This window comes from Anolis carolinensis, chromosome 6 (genome assembly GCF_035594765.1).
Source record: "Anolis carolinensis isolate JA03-04 chromosome 6, rAnoCar3.1.pri, whole genome shotgun sequence".
NCBI classification, from domain to species: domain Eukaryota; kingdom Metazoa; phylum Chordata; class Lepidosauria; order Squamata; family Dactyloidae; genus Anolis; species Anolis carolinensis.
The window spans coordinates 91,541,343-91,565,574 of NC_085846.1; the positions used below are offsets into that span (position 1 = coordinate 91,541,343).

The window sequence follows — 24,232 nt, forward strand, 5'->3', positions numbered from 1 at the left end:
GGGGAAAATGTGTCCAATTCAGCCTTGTATTAATACAAATTTGTAAGAGTCTTGAAAGAAAATTACATGATTAATTGTCTGGAGAATGGGAAAGTATAAGATATTCTGTTTTTATGTCACACATAGCCTTCTTCTGATCTGTAAAAGGTCTAAAGAAGAATCTTACTGTCAAGAAGATTGATCTGAATAAGCCATTAACGGCGTCCAACTAGGACTCTTTTTTTCAAGTCCAACATGAAATAACCAAGAATCATTCCTATCCAGCAACTTTATGATAAAAACTGTTAACCTAAAAAAGTATGGTTCTGATTTCTTTCTGAATGTTTAGGATTTATCATACCAGGCATGCTAATATTTTCAGATGTAGAAAACCTATTGGCAATATTCAAATTACAGCGCAAGGTAAAAGAGGGCACATAATGACAATTTCTAATATTAAAAAAATCATGGGTGCTGGTGGTGGTATGATTTGGTTGAAACTGGAGAGCACCTGACATTGAAACTGGTAGATTTTTAAAAGAAATGTCTTCTCCTCTCTTTTGTCACAAAGACAAAAATCAGTTACGTAATTTATATCCCACTTTTCTCCCATATGGGACCTAAAGAACCGCACTGGGGAAAGCAGGTGGAATTGGTTTAGAGTAAATAGATGATGGCTGTGGAATTCACAGGAATTCCTCCATACCTTCGTGACTCCAAGTAGTTCACTCCAAAGTATTTAAACAGTGTTGAGCAGATCCTAAGAAATGGAAGCACATTGCTTTCTTTATTTGTGTGAATGCTTCTTAAATGGATACCTTGATGATGTAAGGGCATTATACTCATACTACGATGGGCCACCATGCATCATAGCAATCTATGTAAATCGGGACAGGCACATATTGGCATGTGCTAACCAAGTGGACGTTTTGAATGAGAGGAGAAATCGTGCTCCAGCAATACACTATTTTAAGAGAGATGCCCAAGAAAACCCATTGTTGAAGCACAAGATAGACAACTCATGGTTTTGGAGCCAGCAATAGCATCTTACTCCCTGTTGTATATGTAGAATCCCTTCATGATTGTGAGTTGTGAAGAAAACTGTTGAAAAGAATATGTCAAATTTAAGAACAAACTAAGCTGAACTTGATTTTCTTGGGTCAAGTCCAATGTTAACTAAACTGGGGCCATATTCTCTGAATCTACTAACCCTGCCGTCATCTCATTCGTATTAACATTTCATTAAGTTGAAGGAGCAATAAAGCACATCTTGGGTTTTTTTGTCTGATAAAATTAGCATGTGGTCATTATTATCCAAATCTTCCAGAGAAAGCAACCATCTAATGGGTTTAATGGTTGTATTTCCTTTTCTACCATTACCTAACCATTGACCATTTGAGGGACTATGCTGGAACAAGTCTGAAACATTCCCCGTGTGTATTCCCCCTCCCTTTTAAATCTAGGACACAGTACAAGCCAGCTGTGCAAGTCATCGACTCATGAATCAACCTCTTGGTGTTCAAGGAAAAGAACCAGCAACCTGCCAATGCTGTTATAAGGCAAGGGAAGTAACTGCCTAGTGAGAACATATCACAGCCTCCACAGGCACAAACTTGTTCTGGCATGTACACGCTGAACTCTGGGTTACTCTGAATCACCAGCAGCATACAAAATTAACCTGAAAATGTGACAGTTCTTTTTAAGGGATGCACAGATCTAATTTGTCTGTTTTACCAGATGAAACCATCTCTTTCCTTGCCATCATACTCTTTGGCTGTAATCAGCAATCAAGGCTCAAGTCTTGAACAGTTATGAGTCCCTGAGTTCCATTCAGTTCAGTAGATGAAACATAATCTAAATAAGAAACAAAAATGTACATAGGCTCAGGAAAATGCAGAAAAATTCAAGTTGTATTTCTATATAAAGCTCTTTGGACAGTGTCATTTTTTCTGCAGTGAACACTAGGCTTAAACTCCTGCACAATACAAAGGAAGTTGTTATAAAATAAGGTTTCCCTTTTCAGCGCTAGACAGTGCTACAATTCAACGAGCTCCTGCAGAATGCAACTTCATTTTAAAGTGATAAATCTCACTCTCTGCAGGCACCACAAGCAGGTAGCTCACCAAACTCAATCAGTTACCCTCTGGGTTTGTAACTGTAGAATACATTTATGAAAAGTGTGAGTTATAGCGTTTAAAATTGATGGCATCTTATGTTTCTAACCTCTTCTATGGATTTTGTTGAGGCTCCTATACCAGTAGTTTGATTGCAAATAATAACAACAGGCATTACTTAATGGCTTTTCCAATGTGGCAATGTCCAAAAGCATATTAGCCAGTGGGTTGGATCACGTCATAAACCATATTCTGACCCATTGAAAACTAAGCTATGACGACATTACGTTCCATTGTCACCCAGTCATCCCAATACAAAAAGAATGGCTGACGAAGATTTGTGAATTCTCTGAGATAGTGCTGATTAAGGAGAAATCCCTGACTAACTTTTTTTTAAAAATGGAACTTGTTTATCATTTTTCTACAGCAAAAGTGGGAAAAATCAACTATTGGATTTATGAATTAGAGCAGTGCTACTAAAAGAATAAGTGTGGACATAATAGTGTTATCTAAAGTGAATAGGAAAGTAAGTAAAATTTAACAGACAATGAGTGTCAGGTTCATAGAATAGTCCCAATAGCTGTGTGTAAATATGTGTTTATTAGTGTAGGAATGTTTTCTGTTAGGGTGACTGCATTAGATATGCTGCTGCTCAGTCGTTTAGTCGTCTCCGACTCTTCATGACCGCATGGACCAGTATTAGATATAGTTGTGTTAAATGTAGTAGTTTTATATATTATAGGGAAAAATTGCATTGTTTTGTTTTTACTATTTTTTATTTTTGAATAAAGATTAATTTTAAAAAGTTCTGTTGCATCCAGTGGGTTTAAATATGGCTCTATCTAGAGTCAGTCTAACCATATGTTTAACCATTGGAGTTAAATGGAATTTTAATTGACCCTAGTGCTCAAACTCGCAAGAAGAGGTCACATGTTTACTAATTTTAATGTTTATATGTTTTATATTTTATATGCTTAACTTTAATAATAATAATAATAATAATAACTTTATTTTTGTACCGCGCCTCCATCTCCCCGAAGGGACTCGGGGCGGCTTACACGGGGCCAAGCTCGGGTAATTAAAATAAACAGAATAAAAACACATCAAAATAAAAGTACAAAATTATACACATTAACATAGTTAGAATTAAAATGGTGACCATGGTATAGTTAACCATAATTTAGGCACCAGAATAAAAGTCATAAAAACGAACTGGGCCAAAGTGCACAGAATGAGTGTTCTGAACACAGAGAATGAGGTAGATGACTAAAGTGCTATAATCACTAAGAGACTTGGAACAGGATGGACAATGGGGCTATTTCTAACTGATGGATAAAGTAAAGTGCATCAAATAAAGTAAAAAATAAAGTAAAACTTTCACATAGTTTTATATTGATTGTGACATTAACTTACATTCCATTTTATTTATTATGACTTGTTTTTTTTTTTTGGTGATTTAAATTGTTTGACTTGTTATGTTTTTTATTATTATTTATGCTATTGTTTTGTTGTAAACCGCTCCGAGTCCTTTTGGGAGATGGGGCAGGATATTAAAAAAGCTTCATTCATTCATTAATTCAATCTAGGGCAGATGTGCTGATTTTTAAAATGTGGATCTGCCACTTTGATTATATGCGGTGCCTGATCAGAATCTGAAATATGACATATTTTATTAATATTTCTTACATTAAACTGAGGAGCAACAATGGAACCAGAGAGAAATGTGTGGCAAATTGTCTGGGAAGAAGCAACAGCCTGGTAAACAGAGAGAAAAGTCAAAGAAAGCTGAAGAAAGAAGGCACCTTAAGAAAGCAGATTTTGTATGTGAGAGAAAGTGAGAGAGACCAGAAACTACTTCTAATAAAAGCCAGCAAATTGAACTATTTCACCAGATAACTACATCTCAGACTTGTTGGAGAAAATGGTTGAAAATGTTAGCAAAGAACACTATAGGTGGCATGGATAAGCCACAGGCCCCCATCCTGTGTCTGTGTCAAATTCAGCAATGCAGTTCCATTTTTTGTGCGGAAACAAGGCACATGCTTTGTGCAAAACTTAACACAAGTCTTGTTTTTAAAGAATGTAGACCAACCAGAGCTTTCCAAATTGTCACGACAATAATAAACACCTCCCAACAACAACGACTTGTAAGTGGCCAGAAGTCCATCTCCTGGATTTAAAAAACTGGAAGGTTTATATTGAAAACATAAACATTTATAGTGTTGTTGAAGGCTTTTGTGGCCAGAATCACTGGGTTGTTGTGGGTTTTCCGGGCTGTATGGCCATGTCCCAGAAGCATTCTCTCCTGATATTTCACCCACATCTATGGCAAGCATCCTCAGGGGTTGTGAGGTCTGTTGGAAACTAGGCAAGTAGTGTTTGCATAACTCCACCTTCCTCCTCTCTGCCGCCATCAAGGAACCCCCCCCTCCCCGCCTTAGCAGTCTAAGGCAGAGCTTTCCAAACATTCCATGTTAGTGAAACATTTTTAGAGATATATAATTTCACCACACATTAATTCAGTTTTACTAGCCAACCGGAGGTTAGACCACCCTCTTATATGAGATACAGACACAAACATAAACTGTAATAACGAAATGTATGTGGACACAATATCTCCCATTGGTTATTTCGCTTAGACTCAGAGGTTTCTCATTATGTTCACACAAAACATGGTTTGGAAAGCTCTGCTTTAGCATGTCAGCTGTAACGAGAAACCTCTGAGTTTATGTAAAAGAAGCAACAAATCACATATTTTAAAAAAATGATAGATTTTCATAAGGTATGTCTTGTCCCCATATATTTATCACCAAATCCAGGTACACTATATTCATATTTCTGAAGCCAGCCTTATTAACCATTAACCAAATTAATTGATAATTGTAATAAATGTGGTGTATTTGTTAAAAGACTATAATGGAAGGTGGCATAAATTCAAATCCGGTCAACCTTTTTGCCTAAACCAGGCCTGGACAAACTTGGGCCCTCCAAGTGTTTTGGACTTCAACTCCCACAATTTCTAAAGCCAACCGGCTGGGTTGCTGTGCGTTTCTGGGCTGTATGGCCATGTTCCAGAAGCATTCTCTCCTGACGTTTCACCCACATCTATGGCACGCACCCCCAGAAGTTGTGGGATTTATCTATCTGTGGAAAGTCCAGGGTGGGAGAAAGAACTCATCAGCTTCTCTATGCAGTCAACGGTTCCCTTGATGCATGTAGGGTAATTCCTAGTGGTTGTTAATTGTGGGAGCTGAAGTCCAAAACACCTGGAGGGCCGAAGTTGTCCCAGGCCTCAGCTAAACCAAATGGCACCTCCCAAATAAACTCAACAGGAAAAGGAATAATGTTGCTCCACTTTTTAAAAAACTAACACTTTTTGGGCATATTTTCATACACTGAAGCTCATTCAAAAACTTAAGTTTTCCACATTCCCAAATATTAAATAGATATGTTGTTGAAGGCTTTCATGGCCGGGATCACAGGGTTGTTGTATGTTTTCCGGGCTGTATGGCCATGTTCTAGAAGTATTCTCTCCTTACGTTTCGCCCACATCTATACCTCACAACCTCTGAGGATGCCTGCCATAGATGTGGGCAAAACGTCAGGAGAGAATACTTCTATAACATGGCCATACAGCCCAGAAAACATACAACCCTAATAGATAGACAGCAATAGATACATACATAGATGTATACATGCATATGGGGGTTAATCTGGATGGTCTTTGGGGTCCCCTCTAACTGTAGGATTCTATGATAGATAGATGTCCCCTGAAGTGTCCATCACTTCAGGGGACAGTGAATACTGTATACTTGTATTACCCTCTTTTTGACTAATTTGTCCTGATTATTTCCCCTCCCCATACAAAAAATAAGACATCTGTCATCTGAAGAACATTTTCCTTGAGGTCACAGTCACCTCAGAACAGAGAAAAGGAGAGAACCAGGAAGGCGCGAAAAGCAACTGTCAATCACAACAGGAACAACAAGGCGAGGAGGCGAAGATGCACGAGCGGCGCTCCATCTCAAAGAGCGCATGCGCAGGGATTTTTTTTTTTTTTTTTTGCTTGTTCATCTCTCCCTCTCCGCCGGCTGATTACGTCACGATCCCGTCATTCTCAGCGGGGAGCAGTAGAGTGGAGTGAGGCCGAGGCGGAGGATGTCGGAGAAGAAGCAGCCCGTGGATTTGGGGCTTCTGGAGGAGGACGACGAGTTCGAGGAGTTCCCGGCCGAAGGTGGGTCTGGGGAAAGAAGGGACCCGAGGGAGGGGACGTCAATGGCGAGAGGCGCGTCGGAGGGATTAGAAGCGAGGGAACCTGTGACTGTGCGCTGGAGGCAAAGGGAGAAGCAGTAGGCCTCAAGTGAGGACGCGCATGCGCACTCGCGCATCCCACGCTGTGTGTAAGAGGATGTGAGATTGCTCTTCCGACCTGGGCCTTGGTTTACAAGGGTCTCCTCGCCCCTTTGAGACTTCTATTCCGTCGGTTTAGTGCAGGGGTCCCCAAACTTTTTAAACAGGGGGCCAGTTCATGATCCTTCGGACCGTAGGAGGGCCAAACTATAGTTGGCCACCGAGCAATAATTAATAATAGTATTAATAATAACAACAACAATAATAATAAAAAGAGGGTTGGAAGAGACCCTTTGGGTCATTGAGTCCAACCCCCTTCTGCCTTTGTGCACCGAAAGCACAAGCAAAGCACCCCTGACAGATGGCCACCCAGCCTCAATGTCAATAATAATAATAATAATAATAAGGTTGGAAGAGACCCCTTGGGCCATTGAGTCCAACCCTCTTCTGCCTTTGTGCACTGAAAGCACAAGCAAAACACCCCTGACAGATGGCCACCCAGCCTCAATGTTAATAATAATAATTAATAATAATAATAATAATAATAATAATAATAATAAAGAGGGTTGGAAGAGACCCCTTGGGCCATTGAATCCAATCCCCTTCTGCCTCTGTGCACCAAAAGCACAAGCAAAGCATCCCTGACAGATGGCCACCCAGCCTCAATATTAATAATAATAATAATAATAATAATAATAATAATAATAGTGGTTGTAAGAGAAGAAGAGACCCCCTTGGGTCATTTAGCCCAACCCCCTTCTGCCCTTGTGCTGTGGGGGCCGGATAAATGGCTTCGATGGGCCGCATCCGGCCCCCGGGCCTTAGTTTGGGGACCCCTGGTTTAGTGGTTTAAGTGTTGGACTGAGGCCAGAATTCGAATCTTCTCTTGGCCATAGAAACCCACTGTGTTACTTTGGGTGAGTCACACTCTCAGAGGAAAGCAAAGGGTGCATCTGCACCATAGAAAGAATGCAGTTTCACACCACTTTAGTTGACATCACTCAGTGTTCTGGAATCATGGGAGTTGTACTTTGGTGAGGCACTAGAACTCTTTGGAAGTAAAGGCTAAAATCCTCATAAAACTGCAACTCCCAAGATTCCACAGCAATGAGCTATGACATGTTAAAGTGGAATCAAACTGCGTTTGTTCTAGGGCGGTTCTCAACCAGTGGGTCCCCAGGTGTTTTGGCCTACAGCTCCCAGAAATCCCAGCCAGTTTACCAGCTGGTAGGATTTCTGGGAGTTGAATGCTAAAACATCTCGGGACCCACAGAGATCAATTGTTCTACAGTGTAAATCAGGCATGGGCAAACATCGGCCCTCCAGGGGTTTGGACTTCAACTTTCTACCAGATGTTAGGAATTGTGGGAGTTGAAGTCCAAAACACCTGGAGGTCTGAAGTTTGCCCATGCCTGGTGCAAATGCACCCATAAGCAAATTTCCTCTAAACAGATCTTGCCAAGAAAATCCTGTGATAAGAGTCTCTATAATTCTGAAATGATTCAAAGACACACATTAGCAATGACCTCTTTCCACTTAATATGACCTACCACTTCTTATTTATTTATTTATTTTTATTCCACTTTCCTCCTATGGGTGGGACTCAAAGCAGTGAACAGTGGTTAAAACAACAAATTACATGACACAAAAACCAACAACATCATAACCCCAAATAAAACATGAATAACCCAGATACTACAAGCTTAATGGTATATGTTGTATTTAGCCTATACTATTAAAATGTCCTAGGCCTCAGACCACTGAGGTTATCCCAAAAAAATATAAAAAATTGCACTGAGATCCTAGAGCAGTGGTTCTCAACTTGTGGGTCCACAGGTGTTTTGGCCTACAACTCACAGACATCCAACCAATTTACCAGTTGTTAGGATTTCTGGGAGTTGATGACCAAAACATCTGGGGACCCACAGGTTGAGAACTACTGACCTAGAAGCTCTGCTTCTTTAGGCCATGTAAACATTGCCAAATCCGAGGTATCCTTCAATGATGTGCCTAACCAATAGCTGCTTAGTCATTGTCTACTGTAAGTTATTGGGAAAGGCCTGAGTCCACAGAAAATTTTAAACTTGCAAGCGAAAGGCCAGTAAATTGCACCTCTTTGGGAAGGGAGTTCCAAAGGTGCGAAGCTTCCACCGAAAAGGCCCTCACCAATTGCACTTGTGATGATGGTGGGACTGAGAGAAGGGCCTCTCCTGATGATCTCAAGGCTCGTGCGGGCTGGTAGGAGGAGATGCGGTCATTCAAGTACTTACCCACAGCCACAATGTGTTCATTGGTCTGAAAGACAAGAAAGCCTTCTTCTCCGTCAGATTATTATAGGCTGAGTGTCCCTTATCCAAATGTTTGGCATTAGAATCTTTTAAGAATTTTGAAATAGCTGCATTGTAATGGGATATCTCAGAGATGGGACCCAAATCTAAACAAGACATCATTTATGTTTTGCATACCCCTTCTACACATAGGCCGAAAGTAACTTTGTACACAATATTTTTAATAATCCTGTGCATAGAATCATTGAATAACAGAGTTGGAATAGACCACATGGGCCATCTAGTCCAACCCCTGCCATGCGGGAAAAGCACAAAGTACCTCTGGCAGATTTCCATCCAGCCTCCCACCTTGTGTACACTAAACCATAAAAAAAGATTTCATTATCTCAGTCACCCATGTGGACAATCTTGGGTAAGGGATCTCAACATGTATTTTCTATTATCATCATCCTCATTCATATCATATTTTTCTATCAATAATGGGAGTCAAGATGGCTAACTATATATATATATATCTCTTGTCAAGCAAATTGAGGCAAGTTGTTTCTGGTGTGAGAGAATTGGCTGTTTTCAAAAATGTTGCCCCAGGGGACACCCGGATGTGTTGACATCCTGCGGGGGACTTCTTTCATGTCCCCAAATGGGAAACTAGGGCTGACAGCTGGGAGCTCACCCCATCTCATGGATTCTAACCACCAACCTTCAGGTCAGCAGTTCAGCCGACACAAGAGTTTAGCCCATTGCACCACTACAGCTCCGCATATTTAATGTTAAATGTATTTAACAATATATTTAAAACAATACAATGTGAAGGTCAGAACAAAAGTGTGTGTGTGTGTGTATATATCTAAAACAATTAAACAATTTATAAGTGTAAACATTAGAAATATTAAAGCACAGAAATGAAACCCTGACAAGGCCTTAAAAATGGTAGATCCCCCTTTTCAATATGTAAGCAGTTACAGCAAAACACACGTTTGGATTGAACAAAGAAGTCAAGGTCTTTATGTGTTGTTGTTGAGAATAAGTGTTTGGAAAGAGTGGTATTTCCCAACTTTTACATGACCAGTTCATCAAATGCAGGTTAAGGGTAGGTAGGCCCATCCTGTGGAACTTTATTTCCTGATGCAGTACAACGACTGCTCCAAAGTTGCAACAAAGTTAGAAATAATATACTGAAATCTTAGGCAGAAAGTCCCACAAGCATCCCTTAAATGTTCAAGAAAAATATATGTAGTTACTTCGAGTAAGCTGTCATTTTGCTTTAACTTGCAAGGTTCATATTCCCTTTATGTGCAGATGGGTATCTTGTGGTTTGGTAGTATCTGGAGGGTCACAACTTCCATAATCTCTCATTGTGGGATATGCTGGTTTGTGTTGATGGGAATTACAGTTTAAGCAACATCCAAAAACCCAAAAATTGCCTTATCAATACAGTCTTCTCTTCTATGTCTGGACTTGAAAATTTTCATTCACAATGCAGAGTTCTGGTTTTGTCTTTTAAAGGCCTATACAGCTTGGGTTCAGGCTATCTGAAGGACTGTATCTTGCTATACAAGCCAGCATGAGAGTTAAGATCAGTAGTGATGAGCTGTCTTTCTGTTCCACAACCTTCATAGCAAGCATAGGCCCTCCAAGTGTTCAAGACTTCAACTCCCACAATTCCTAACAGCTGGTAAATTGGCTGGGATTTCTGGGAGTTGAAGTCCAAAACACCTGGAGGGCCGGTTTGCCTATGCCTGCTTCATAGACATGTTTGTTAAAAACACAGAAGAGAGTGGGGTTGTTGTATGTTTTCCGGGCTGTATGGCCATGTTCTAGAAGTATTCTCTCCTGACGTTTCGCCCACATCTATGGCAGGCATCCTCAGAGGTTGTGAGGTATGGAGAAACTTCTCTGTGGCTGCTCTCAGGCTGTGGAATCCACTTCTGGAAGAATCCACTTTGAGTCTCTTTGTGGAGAGAAAAAGGGGGTAAAAATAAACAACAACAACAACAACATGAAAAGTCCAATTAGCTCTCTCCCTGCTCTGTCCTTCAGGAAAAACCTTTTTTATTCAGGCAGTCCTGTGAGTTGTAAACTATATAATTGTAGCACGAAAAAAGTCATGTACAATATTTTAAGTTATCTTTCCTGTGTTTTACATGTGTTTTAACTGTTGTAATCATGGTTTTAATGAATTGTTTAATTATTTTTTAACTTTTACAATGTAAGATTTTAATTTGATCTTATTTTAATTTTCTGAAAGCCACTTTAATTCCCACTCCAGGAAAAAGACAGGGTTTGCATCCAATAAGTAAACAGACAAACAGTAAAAGTAAGCCAATATTATCGTATTACCATAAATTCTTTTCTGTTGAGATCATTTCAGAGTAAAAGTGGTTAGGATTGTATGAACTAAGGATCTTGAATTGAATTCCCAAGTATTCTAAAATTTAACTTGTTTATTCATTTTTGGTATGATGGATAACTATTATTCTTTTTTTCTGTCAGATGTATTATCATTTGTATATTCATTTACATTCTGCCTTCTTCCCAGTCCAGGACTCAGGGCAGCTTTCAAAATTTAAAATATGCAGCTATAAATTCACATGGTGCAAAATTCACATAGTGCAAAAAGTTAAAAATACAGAGAAACCAGTGGCATTAAAACAGTTAAAAGTATGACCATTAAAAAAAAGAATATAAACAATATAGCACATTCTGAGAGGCCTCTCCCCCAACAACCAACCCTCAAGGCTTACTTAGAAACAATCAGGCTTTACCTGCCTATGGAAAGATAGCGTGAAACATATTTTCATAGAACAGGTGCGTAATAATCTGTTTTTAGTGAAACAGCAGCCATGTAAAAATGTAAATACTTCTTACTTTATATTTTACAATTGCTGTATTTTAAATATGAGTCTCTTTAAATCAGTTATAGTTTGCAGAATGTGTTTGTGTGAAAGTTCAAAATTGCTTTTGAATCATACTTTACATTTTAAAAATGCATATTGTTAAACTTTTGTAGTGAATAAAAGGTCTTAAGTGTTCAATCTTACACTCTCAGGCTGATTGTCATCTGAAAACTAGCTAAGAACACCTTAGAAATGTTATACACAGTTGCTTTAAATGAGATCTTAATATACATATGTAGTGATTCTTGCAATTTAAGATTTATCTAAACTTAATTTTATAAACAAGCATTATTATTTAGATAGTATGCTTGTTCATGGCAAAATTATATTAGCACATGGAGTAAAATATATTGTCAAAGGAATATTTTTATTTAAGGTGTCATATTTCAATGAAGATTTTTTGCTACCGCTCAAATTCAGTCATCTGAAATGGATTTATTCTGTTTTTAGTGAGAATTCCACTGTGCTACTGTAATGCATGTACTTCTCTGCCATATGTGTATGAGAATTCATCATTTTCTAAATATCTTTGGAAATGTTACTCAGGTATAAAGAACAAGTGACTTGAGAATTCTCATGTAATGAGAAAATCATGATTTGGCTTTCAATGCTTATATAAATAATATTCAAATTATTGTAAAGTTGGTGTATTGCACTCAGTTTACAAAAATATTGCTGATGTCATTTTGAAGCCTTGTGATGCTACATAATTTTTCATTTTATCTGGTCAAGCAAAAGTAATACAAGTGGATGGTGACCTTTACAATGGTATACAACAATACGTTTATAAATAACATCTATCTAGAAATATAAATAAGAATATAATTACAGTCTTTGTCTTGTTTTATACAAAGGTTACATTATAAGGCTAATATCGATATTTGCAGTACCCGGAGTAACAATATATATCATGTTTTTTGTCCTGTGTCTCAATGAAGATTTAAAGCATGGAATCTATAATTTTCATTAGATTCTCTGAGTGATCTGTCACTCCAAAATGGCTAAGGACCATTAACAAGAATCTCAAAATGATTTCTAGATTCTAGTTTACATGCAACTTTGATTAATCATAGTTAACATAAATGCCAACAATTTTAATTGTGTTAAGTAGTCTGGGAAATATTTGTTCCAGGGGAGAAAAAGGTTGTGACAAGGGAGTCTGTATATCCTAAGTCTCATCTTCCAAATAGGAATTGCAAGGACTGTGTATTATAGATACATTGATCTTATGTATGTTTCAACATTATTGTTTTTAAACCCATGATATAGGCATAGTTTTGTACATGGAAATGTTTTATGTGCTATATATTAAATTAGAATGTTTTTGCCCTGAAATATCTACAGGTTGTTCCTTTTGAGCAATTCTATCAAAATGTTTCAGTTGAAAGGCTAGTTGTTTATCACAGCATATCATTACAAATTCTTATCTAAAGTACAGTATTGTTTAATCACGAATCTGATTCATCTTTTTCCTGCCCTATAATGCTGGAGACATGAAATAGATATAGAAAGCAAGTTTTTAGTTTGGCAGTCAGTAGGAAGACATTGCCAGATTGGGTTTTGAAAGCCAGTTATCCAATTTTATGCCTTGCAGAACAGTATTAGAAAAGATGTACAGTAGTGTATTGTTCACTTAACAGCCTCTGTCATTGTGCATCTCAAACCTTACATATTTGTGCCAATAGTGTGAAAGCCTGTCAGGGGGAAAAAGCACACTATTTAATAGTCTGAGCTCCTGCTTGTCTTGTAATGATAAAAAAATCTGATGCACAACTTGTTCACTTGTCAGTTTGAAAACTCCCTACAATAGGGCCCCAACTGATATTGGATCACTGTCTGTGGAGAGGGTGCAGGCAGCACCTCACCTCTCACTCCACCTTGCTAGCCACTCAGAACTCTAGTTCTTTCTATTCTCTATTTCGCTTCAACCTTATTTTTAGCTTCCTTGGCTAATACCTGATCTTTAGTCAGACAACATCTGGTTTGCTGCAGTCTTGCCTCTTTGCTTTATTTCCCTCATCCTGTCTGGGTTGGCTAATACCAGCTCACCCTGTTCATTTTATCCACCTTGAACTGAGTTGTTCAGTCTCTCAGATTGAGAATATCTGCGGCCACAAATTATCAACCAGACCTTTAAAGGTGTCAGTCTGTGAAGTGTTTCTGTCATTTGACTCCAATCATGCATTTACAAACCATGGTTCTTGGCTCTGGTCCAGACTGAGGCGTTAAGTATCTCTTCTCACAGAGATTTTTTAAAAATCCTCTTATAAAGTGTCTAGAGATGCTAAAAATTCAGTATTTACAGAGGAAGTGAGTTAAATAGAGCCCATGTGTCTCATGCAACTCTCAGAGCTATTTTTGTGGCCACCAGGACTCCTTGGTGGTCCACAAAAATTGCCACAAAATCAATATTCTTGGCTTTCAAATGCCCTCTCAGTGTGTAAAGGGCTTTTCACAACATTTGGGAGGAAGAACCAAACTCGGGGTGTGTGAATACATTTCTACCAAATTTTGCATATTTCCTGGGCAATATAAGACCAGGAGCAGCCTTGATTACTTGACGTTGTTTAGGGAGTAATATTTTTTTAATGCATCTTGGGTGGGCTGATGTGCTCCCTAGCCTTCCACAGTTGCCCACTCCGATATACAGCAAGCATCAAAGTTTCAACCCCTTTGCTCTTTAATCCTTTGATTCAATTATTAATTAGTAAAATTACCTGTCTGTAAGATAGTTGCTTAAAATAACATAGTAGTATTATTTACAGTAGAATTGAAACATTTCCCCAAGAATTGTTGAACTTTGTACAAAATCAGCATGTTCTGTGTCTTGTTTTTAGACTGGGCTGGTTTAGATGAAGATGAAGATGCACATGTGTGGGAAGACAACTGGGATGATGACAATGTGGAAGATGATTTCTCCAATCAGTTAAGGTAATTTGAACAGTTTCCATATATCTATATAAAGAACGATCTGTAGGGTGAGATGGGAAAATGTGGACATCATGATATTGAAGAGCTTACCCCCCCCCCCCCCCACTGTTTGCTGTGCTTGATAGGATGTATGTGAATTGGGGTTCACCAACATCCAAGGCAATGGTTCTCAACCTGTGAGTCCCCAAGTGTTTTGGCCTACAACTGCTAGAAATCCTAGCCAGTTTACCAGCTGTTGGGATTAGGAGTTGAAGACCAAAACATCTGGGACCCACAGGCTGAGAACTACTGATCTAAGGCATCAGGTTGCCCAAGTCTTGCCCAAATTGAGTATCAGATTAGACTGTGATAAAAATACACATTAAATAATTTTCCAAAACAAACATAGAACTGTGTTTTTTGAAGAGTAAACATTGGCTTTGTGCAGACTTAATTCTAAACTATCAGTGCCACAAGAATGATTGTATGTTCTCACTGAATAATATTCTCCCTGGCCAGAATGTCACGAGAATATGAGAGTTCTGCTTCTATTCTAGATGAACAGTATTTTAACTTGTTAATTGTAAATATCTTTAATGTAACATCTACTTTAAAATTGTAAGATGAAACTGCCTTGTTTCCCTTAATCATACTTAACAATAACTACAGTTTATCTGTGTGGTCAACACAGTAATCAGGGAAACTAGGTACATTCCAGCTGCAGAGGTATTTTAGCATTGTGCCTAAACTAAATGGATCATCTCCACTGAATTTGACAAAAATATAACTGTGGTAATTTATTGTCAAATTGAAAAAAAGTACTTCTGAACTTGACTAGGAACTTGATCCTCTAGAGTAAATATTGAAAAACTGGTCAGAATACAAAAAAAAAAACACAACAGATGCCTAAATGGGATGATATTGTATTCAATGAGAACACAGTTAATTGCCAAATTTCAGTTGCTTCATGTATGTTCTATAACAAAGAATGCTAAAGACCTTATAAAACTACAGCTCCCATGATTCCATTGCATTGAGCCATGGCAGTTAGTGTTGTCAAACAGTATTGATTTTACTCTTATGCTATTATCCTAAGTTATACATGCTATGTTATTACTAGGAGAAAGTGAAGATATGATAAACATAATGAATTAGATCCAGACTAAGTTAAATTGCACTTAAATCCCATTGAAATCAGTGTGAAATGTTAGCCAGTAATGGCTATGCTCAAGTAAATCCCATAGAATTTAGTGAAGTTCCTTTCTAGGTCAACTGGTATAGGATCACAGCAAGTATAAAAAAACCTATTGGTTATATCATATTGTTTTAATTTTTTAATTTTTTAAAAAAGATACATCTGAAATTTTATATGACTGTGATGATTTCTTTTTTTTTTTTCAGGGCAGAACTAGAAAAACATGGCTACAAAATGGAAACCTCATAGCTTCCAGTGATGTTGCCATTTGGCAATGGACTGTAAATTTGAATGCAAAAGTGTATGGAATGCAGGATGGAAGAGAAGACTATCCATTATTATCCTAAATTTTGTTTTCTGTTTTGTATAAATAAAGAAAATGAATCTAAATGGTCTGTTACTTAAGTTTGCTGTTCAGTTTACTTTTGCATTACTGGTAGATTCTCTTTGTGGAAAGTAGAAGGGGGGTATAAATAAACATAATAATATATTGCAGACTGTTTTAAACATAGATTTTTCATAACTTTTTTGCTTTAATATTTTTGACTATGGATGAAGTCAGACTAGAGAAAACTTAAAAAATAACCTTTTGTAGCATTTCATCTCTACATATCAGAACGAAAACTAGGAGTTAAACCCTTGTGCCAGCTGAACTGTTGACCTTGAAGTTGGCAGTTTGAATCCACAAGACGGAGTGAGCTCTCGTATGTCAGCTCTAGCTTCCAGTGTGTGGACATGAGAGAAGACCTCTGCAGGATGGTTACACATCCGAGCGTCCTCTGGGCAATGTCTTTGAAGTCGGCCGATTCTCTCACACCAGAAGCTACTTGCCTCAATTCGCTTCTGACACAATTTTAAAAAATCAGAACTAGGAAAAACCTATCAATAATTTTCTTTTATGATTCCTTAATATATCTTTAAATTAATCTGAACATAGAGTTTTTTTATTTGCATTGGTAGAAAGTGCAGATTACAATACCTCATTATAAAAGCAACCTACAAAAGGAGAATTGGAATGAAAAGGTTCCTAATCGGTTTGGCATGGTTTAGCACACTAGAGGTATTGCTGAATGTAGGCTCATTTCCCACAAATATGCTCAAAAATTGGCAGCATGATTATGGCTAATTCCATATCACTAAACTTACCAAAAAAAAAAGAAGCAAAGGTATTGTACTTGGTTAACCTTGGTGTGAAGTGAGTAAACACGAGCATTCATACGGAATATGTGAAGATAGGTAGTTGCATGCTGTGAAGCCAAATTTAAAAAGAATAGGAAATTATGTTAACCTAAATAGTAGTAGAAACACTTTGTTTTTAACTTGCTCATCTAAATACTCTTGAGTGTATTGTGATATAGTTGCATGATGTGATAAAAGTTTGTGGCCAGCTTCAGGGGAGACACGGGTGGATTTATTGAATCAGCCATCCAGTTTTGAAACATCTAGGGTTATTTGTAGTAGTACATTATTACATCGTACGAAAGAAAATGTCTTTAGACCAAACCAGTTCCTTTGCAAACCTTAATCGTTCAGCTTTAAATGGCCTTACACCTTTATTCAATTGTGTATGATTTGGTGAAAGAAAGTAAATTACTACTTGAGCAGTTTAGTCATACATCTATACCTCATGGCACATGAGTCATTTAATAAATATATAGAAAATTCACTATTGTAAGAATGGACTTAAGAGCCCACAAATGTCATAAAGAGTTTTTAGTTCTCTTCCCCACACAGTATTTTAGCACTGCTCTGGGAATAACAACAAAGGGGATCAAATATAGGTTATAAAAAGTTGAGAAAATAATAGTTAGGAGTGAAAAGCTTAGCTGACCATTTTCAGTTTTCTTTAGATGAGCACAATCAACTGGAAAATTGAGAAGGATGGAGAAATATCTCTGAAAAGTGATTACCCTGTTTCCCTGAAAATAAGACATCCCCAGAAAATAAGACCTAGTAGAGGTTTTGCTGAATTGCTAAATATAAGGCCTCCCCGAAAGTAAGACCTAGTAAAGTTTTTGTTTGGAAGCATACCATAGATTGTTGTACATGGAAATAAAGGTAGTAACAAGAAATAGTAATAATATAATAATAACTTTTCTTGTATTCCACCTCCATCTTCCAGAAGGGACTCAGGGCAGCTTACACAGGGACAAGCCCAGCAACAACATAAATTTACATACAAACAGAAATTTAAAACAGTAATTTAAAAACAGTATAGCAATAAAATATAATACAGAAATTCTTGAAAGGATTCACAATTTGGTTATGCTGGTTTGTGATGACGACTACTGTACAGTAGATAATACAATTTCATTTTTAAACAATTCAACCATAAATGTGAATTCTTTGTGGAAAAATAAGACATCCCCTGAAAATAAAACCTAGTGCATCTTTGGGAGCAAAAATTAATATAAGACACTGTCTTATTTTCGGGAAAACAGGGTAATTACAACCATTTCTCAAAATACGAGTTGATCCGCTCTGTCATGTACACAGAAGTTTTGTGTCTAGACTTGAATTGACTGAAGTTTTTAGGTACATTTCTTTCAATATTTCTTCATTTGAAATAGAGTGAACATTTCGTTCACATGACATTCTGGTTGGTAAAGAATGATTAATGCTTTTTGCCTTCTATATAACCTGAAAGTCTAATATATATAGGGATCTTCTGCACCTGAGGAAGATAGGAGGATGACACTGAACCCAAGCCAATAAAAACGGCCCCCAAATTATTTAAAATATTGCACAATAAAACCACATTGCTCAAACATAGTCACTTTAGATGTTATCAACCATAAGAAGGTAGTGACATCTATCTGACACTTCTGTTCCATTCATTTATGAAGAAGGGTTGAGCTTGTTCTTCTGGGAAAAAAATGTACAGAGCGAATTCATCTCCCCTTTCCATCTTCGTGTTTGGCTGCTCAGCATTTTCCTGCCTTGCTGGCTGACTTCCGCTTTCTGAGCTAGCCTTGGGGTAGATGTATGTGGCATACCTCAATAAGGAAGTTACATGTTTTTTTATCTTCGCTCCTTTAATATTAAAAGTAAATTTCCGCCTGTGGTTCTTCATATGCCGAAAGGGAAAGACATGCTGGCTACCTCATATACCTAATTTGGTCCAAATAAAATATGTTTCTTTCATCGCCTGGACCCATAAACAGATACCTGAGATAGAACTCAAAGACATAGCTGTATTAGTCTGAAATTTCAGTAGACTATGAAAACTTGTACTACCAACGTCAGTCTCAAAGGTACTAGAAAATCCCCTTGTATACAGAGATTTAACTGTTAGACTTGTTTTAAAATATTTATATAGATCTCTTCTTGCTATCACATGATTTAGATGTTAGAATAGTGGAAAACAAAGTCAACCGAGGGCTGAGCCATATCTGCAGGGAATTCATTCCAGCACTTTGTATGGATATGTGAAGCCTAGGGCTACAGCAAATGTATTGAACAAACAACTTCAGGCAGAAGAATAGAGTCATGCTGGAAGACTTAAGAAATGTATAGAGGACATATTTTGCTGGACTTGGATAAATGAAATAGCATCTGCTAGTTAGTCCTGTGGATTCAGGAGTCATACAGCGTTTATTTAGCACCATCAATGTGCATCAAGTCATTTCTGAACAAGATTCTCCATGGACTGAATGACTTGACTGAATTACTGAGCAATATTGGGACATTCTTAACCTCAAAAGTGTTGCCTTGACCTACCTTCCTGCAAACAGAATGGTTCGTTTAATTTATGGAAGGAACTTGGATCCCTCTTGGAGACAATTGTTGGAGGAAGAAGTGGAGGGTACGTTTGCTGATTCTATCTTCCTGAAAACTTGCTCTGAAAAAACTGGAGACAGTTCAGAAAGTGGTGCTGGATCTCAGAATACAATACCTTCTGCTCAATGAATAGTCAGCATCATATTGATTAAAGCTAACTATGTCTGAGGTTTGTTTATCTAAAAATTACACCTTTCATGTTTTATCAAAGTCATGGATTTATTTATTCCATTTATACTCCACCTTTCTCCTGTCAATGGACCCGAGGCAGCTTACTTATTTTAAGATTTAGCTAAAATGTACTGTAACAAAAATGTTTTTAAAAATAAACACCAGTTTTATAAAAATGCATCATTTTAAATGCATTTTAAAACACATTTAAACATTTTAAAACACGTAATAAAAACAAAGCACATCACTTTGAATCCTATTTTGCTACTTTAAGGCTAGCCAACGTAAAAAAGTATTCACTTGCCCATGGAAAGAGAGCAGAGAGAGAGCCATACTCACCTCTGTGGTAGGGAATGCCACAGTCTTACAATTAAAAGCAAGTACTATATAGACGGGCAACATTTAAACAAAACGGAAAGCAGTTAAAAAATAGGACAAGAAACAATATCGTCCCATCTTAACAATGAAGAAGATATTAATGATTTTAATAATGTGTTGGCTTGAAATTAATTGGTTCTCAACAGGTGTATCTCCAGGTGTTTTGGCCTTCAATTCCCAGAAATCCTAACAGCTGGTATGGGATTTCTGGGATATGCAGGCCAAAACACCTGAGGACCCACATGTTGAGAACCACTGAAAGTTATTTCTACACCTGCTTCCTATCTATCTGTCTGTCTGTCTGTCTGTCTGTCTGTCTGTCTGTCTATTTATCTAATTTCCTGGACCAGTTCAGATATATAGCTTGTTGCACACTTAAAATGGTGTCCTCAATTTTGGTCATCAAAAGAAAATATAAAATTGGATCGGAAGAGCTAGGAACTACTATATTAAGGTGCAATTCATTGCCAGTAAAGAGGAAATATTAAAGGTGGAAACTGAAGGGGAAGCTTCTAACAAAAGAGACAGTAGCCCCGAACAGTTTCAAGATTGTTGTATCCCTGTGCATACACTCATGTTGAACTTGAAACTGCATTTTCTATGTCAAAATTCTCAGGGAGCGAAGAAACCAAGCCACTGACATGGACCTTTTTATAAAAGGGAGGTATTGGAAAACTTATCTTCAAATTGGCCAAGCATGCTGAAACAATTCCTTAGTGATTTCCTCCAGCCGTGATCAAGACACCTCAGTAGTTTTAACAATCCCATAGTTTATCATGAATACTCCTTTTCGTATTGACACATTTTGCTTGATAACTAAGCCTGTCTTGCAAGAGCCATAAGTGACACATGCTGGGGTTTTACAATTTGTGTATTGAGCTGCTTTGATATCACTGATTGTGGCTTCTATGGGTTCATCAGAGCTCAATCTTAGATACTTGTCCCTGGTGCAGCAGCTAAGAGCATTCGATGATAGGGCTTATCATATGCCTGATGCTATCTTAGCAAATATTTGCAGTGTTCACCAACGATACTTCTGTTTTTCACACTGTCACAGGAGAAAAATTGGCTTGACATTGGCAATGCTATCTGTTACCTGTCATCTAAACTACAGAAGTTTCATTTTCAACATAAAACTAATCTCTCACTGACTTAAACCCAGATTATTTTTGGATTTTGTTACACCTCCCTTGGTTTACCTGACTCTTGGAGCTGCTATTCTCTGCCATCTGTCAATATAACCAGAAAGGGGCTTTAAGTAAGTATGATTGCCAAGTGTTGTAGTACTTCCCCCCCTCTTCCCCCATCTTTTTAGTGTTTGATGGTCTCCTTTAAACACACATACACGCACACACAGCAGGTGAAAAATACCTGTCTCTTCCTATTGATTCTAGGATTACTGCTCTATATTTCGTGAAGGTTCTGACAATTTAAAGACTGGAAAACAAACTATGCCTTCAGTCACAGGTTGCACAATCTAACTAAAATCAATTGGGCCACATGGAAGTTTGTGATTAAGGGGGAAAATAAGACTTCATGCTTGATGGTTCACCAATATTTACGTTTCACTTACATAATCAAAACAGTGTTTATAATCCTGGCTTCATTCATATCCTGGCTGATTTTTTTAAAACTTGCATGAAGTGACTTTGGAGTTTTTTCCTTTGATCCCTTGGGAACTCCAGTGTTTTTAGTGAATTAAAAATACACCATGTCCACTAAAGAGTTTGTGGGTGTATAATTAATTAAAAATACCCAAATATCCTGGGCAAGAAAATAGATCTTTACATTCTATCCCACTTCCAAAATTATATAAATATACTTTATATAAGGTAAAGGTAAAGGTTTTCCCCTGACATTAAGTCTAGTCGTGTCTGACTCTGGGGGTTGGTGCTCATCTCCATTTCTCCGTAGACACTTTCAAGCTCATGTGGCCAACATGACTGCATGGAGCACCATTACCCTCCTGCCAAAACAATACCTATTGATCTACTCACATTTACATGTTTTCGAACTGCTAGGTTGGCAGAAGCTGGAACTGACAGCGGGAGCTCACCCTGCTCCCTGGATTTGAACTGCTGACCTTTCAGTCAGCAAGTTCAGCAGCTCAGCAGTTTAACCCATTGCGCCACCAGCCACCATATATAATTTATATATGAGCCCTTAATACGATTCAGTACTCTAGCCAAATAAGTGGGTTTATATCCACAAAAACATTTCATTGAGGAGGCCTTATGGGTTTAGGGCATGATTGTAACCAGGGAATATTTCCTGATGCACAGAGGTAATTCCTTATACAGAAGAGATCAGAAAGCCCTTTCGTATCCTGTAGACTGATACAACCAGAACTCCAGCAACCAGAACTCTCAAACAACTGACAAAAATTTAAAATAATATATTAAATAAAACTTAAAATAAATTCAAATTTCATTATAAAGTAATACCAGTTTTTATAATACAGTAAAACTGTGTTACACTAAGTTTGTCTTAATTTGCTTTTAATTACTATATTTCAATATTAATCTCAGGTCAATATAGAGTTTAAGTATAGGGAGCTCTGGCATGGACTGGTCCATGAGGTCACGAAGAGTCGGAGATGACTGTGTGAATGAAGAAGAAAGATATTATTAATTAGGCCTATTTTTAATAGTACAACTGTCAAGCAACCAGAAACTACATTTATTCAATATCTATCTACTAATCCCCATAGGTGCCAGTTAACTGAGAGTCTATTGTACCCTGGAATTGTGCATTTTTCTATCAGTGCTTGATAACACTCACGTGGAAATAAATTCCACTGCAGCCAAGCAGATATGTCAAAGGGAAGACTCTTAGGACACAGACTTCTTTTCTCTGCAAAAGTTTTAACCACTCAAAAGGCCTACATGTATTCGTTGTCTTGCCCAAATTGCCCTTCTGAATTTGACTAAGTTCTTTCCAAAATGAACTTCAGACTGGGAAGGATGCATCTAAAACATACCCACTGACAAATGATTTTGTATCGTTTCCCCTCACCTCTCCTAACACACACACCAAGCCCTAAATAGGCCCCTTTAGACAATAAATGTGAGGCTTTTTATGTGAATATGTAAATAGGTTAAAAAGGATGCATGCACTACTGTAGAGAATATTATTGCAGTGTTGCACTTAAGAGCCTTTCAGAACAATTTGCTAACACTTTATGCTCCTGCTCAAAGTGCTGAAATTGCTCTGTTCGTGCAATTTTTCAAATATTTCACCTGAGCAGGAGAAAAAGGGGAAGAGTCTGCCGATGGGATAGTCATTTAGTCTTTTTTAAGTTCTCCCCCCCCAAAAAAACCCCCACAATTTTTGAAAAAGAATTGTATGTTGCACGCTGACTTTATTGCATGCTAAAATCTCACATAATTGCATCACAGATTGACATGACAGCATGTTAACTGATTGTAGCTGCTTCACTATTCCCTTTAAACTGTTGTGTATCTTAGGGAAACTGTGGGATATTATCATTTTATTGAAAGATTCACACACTCCCTGTTCGGAATAAGTTCCCAATAAGAAAGCTATGATTTTTATCATTTGTTTTTGTGTGTGTGCAATTTTAAGGATAAAAGAACAATGGTTGCAAGCAGAAGGAGCAATCTGCTACATGATCACAGAAATATTTGAAGCATTCAGATTATATTCACAGATATATTGTTTACAGCAACAAATTACCTACGTTTCCTGATGATTATTGAAGAAGTTGTGCTAAAAGGAAAAGGGGAAATGCTGATTTTCTATAAAAGCACTAGAACAGCAATTCTCAACCTTCCTAATGCCGTGACCCCTTAATACAGTTCCTCAGGTTGTGGTGACCCCCAACCATAAAATTATTTTCGTTGCTACTTCGTCACTGTAATTTTGCTACTGTTATGTAATGTAAATAACTGATATACAGGATGTATTTTCATTCACTGGGCCACATTTAGCACAAATACCCGATGCATCCAAATTTGAATACTGGTGGGGTGGGGGGGGGGGGGAATTGTTTTTGCCATTTGGGAGTTGTAGTTCACCTACAGTCAAAGAGCATTCTGAACTCCGACAATGGAGTTGAACCAAACTTGGCACACAGAACTCTCATGACCAACAAAAAATACTGGAAGGGTTTGGTGGGCATTAACCTTGAGTTTTGGAATTGTAGTTCAC

General features: G+C 37.7%; 3 long non-coding RNA genes across 4 annotated transcripts in view; 1 reads left to right on the plus strand and 2 right to left on the minus strand.

The window, feature by feature from the left end:
• The window catches only part of LOC134299982 (uncharacterized), a 26,747-nt gene extending 20,742 nt beyond the window's left edge, over nucleotides 1-6,005 (minus strand). For both annotated transcript variants that reach the window (XR_010007249.1, XR_010007248.1), the window contains exon 1: nucleotides 1,714-6,005. This is a non-coding gene — a long non-coding RNA (uncharacterized LOC134299982). The remainder of the gene's footprint in view (nucleotides 1-1,713) is intronic.
• The window catches only part of LOC100552789 (uncharacterized), a 24,692-nt gene extending 8,569 nt beyond the window's left edge, over nucleotides 1-16,123 (plus strand). Inside the window, exons 2-4 of the long non-coding RNA XR_506571.3 lie at nucleotides 5,969-6,327; nucleotides 14,466-14,559; nucleotides 15,940-16,123. This is a non-coding gene — a long non-coding RNA (uncharacterized LOC100552789). The remainder of the gene's footprint in view (nucleotides 1-5,968; nucleotides 6,328-14,465; nucleotides 14,560-15,939) is intronic.
• The window catches only part of LOC134299983 (uncharacterized), a 29,204-nt gene continuing 14,452 nt past the window's right edge, over nucleotides 9,481-24,232 (minus strand). The window contains exon 2 of the long non-coding RNA XR_010007250.1: nucleotides 9,481-10,682. This is a non-coding gene — a long non-coding RNA (uncharacterized LOC134299983). The remainder of the gene's footprint in view (nucleotides 10,683-24,232) is intronic.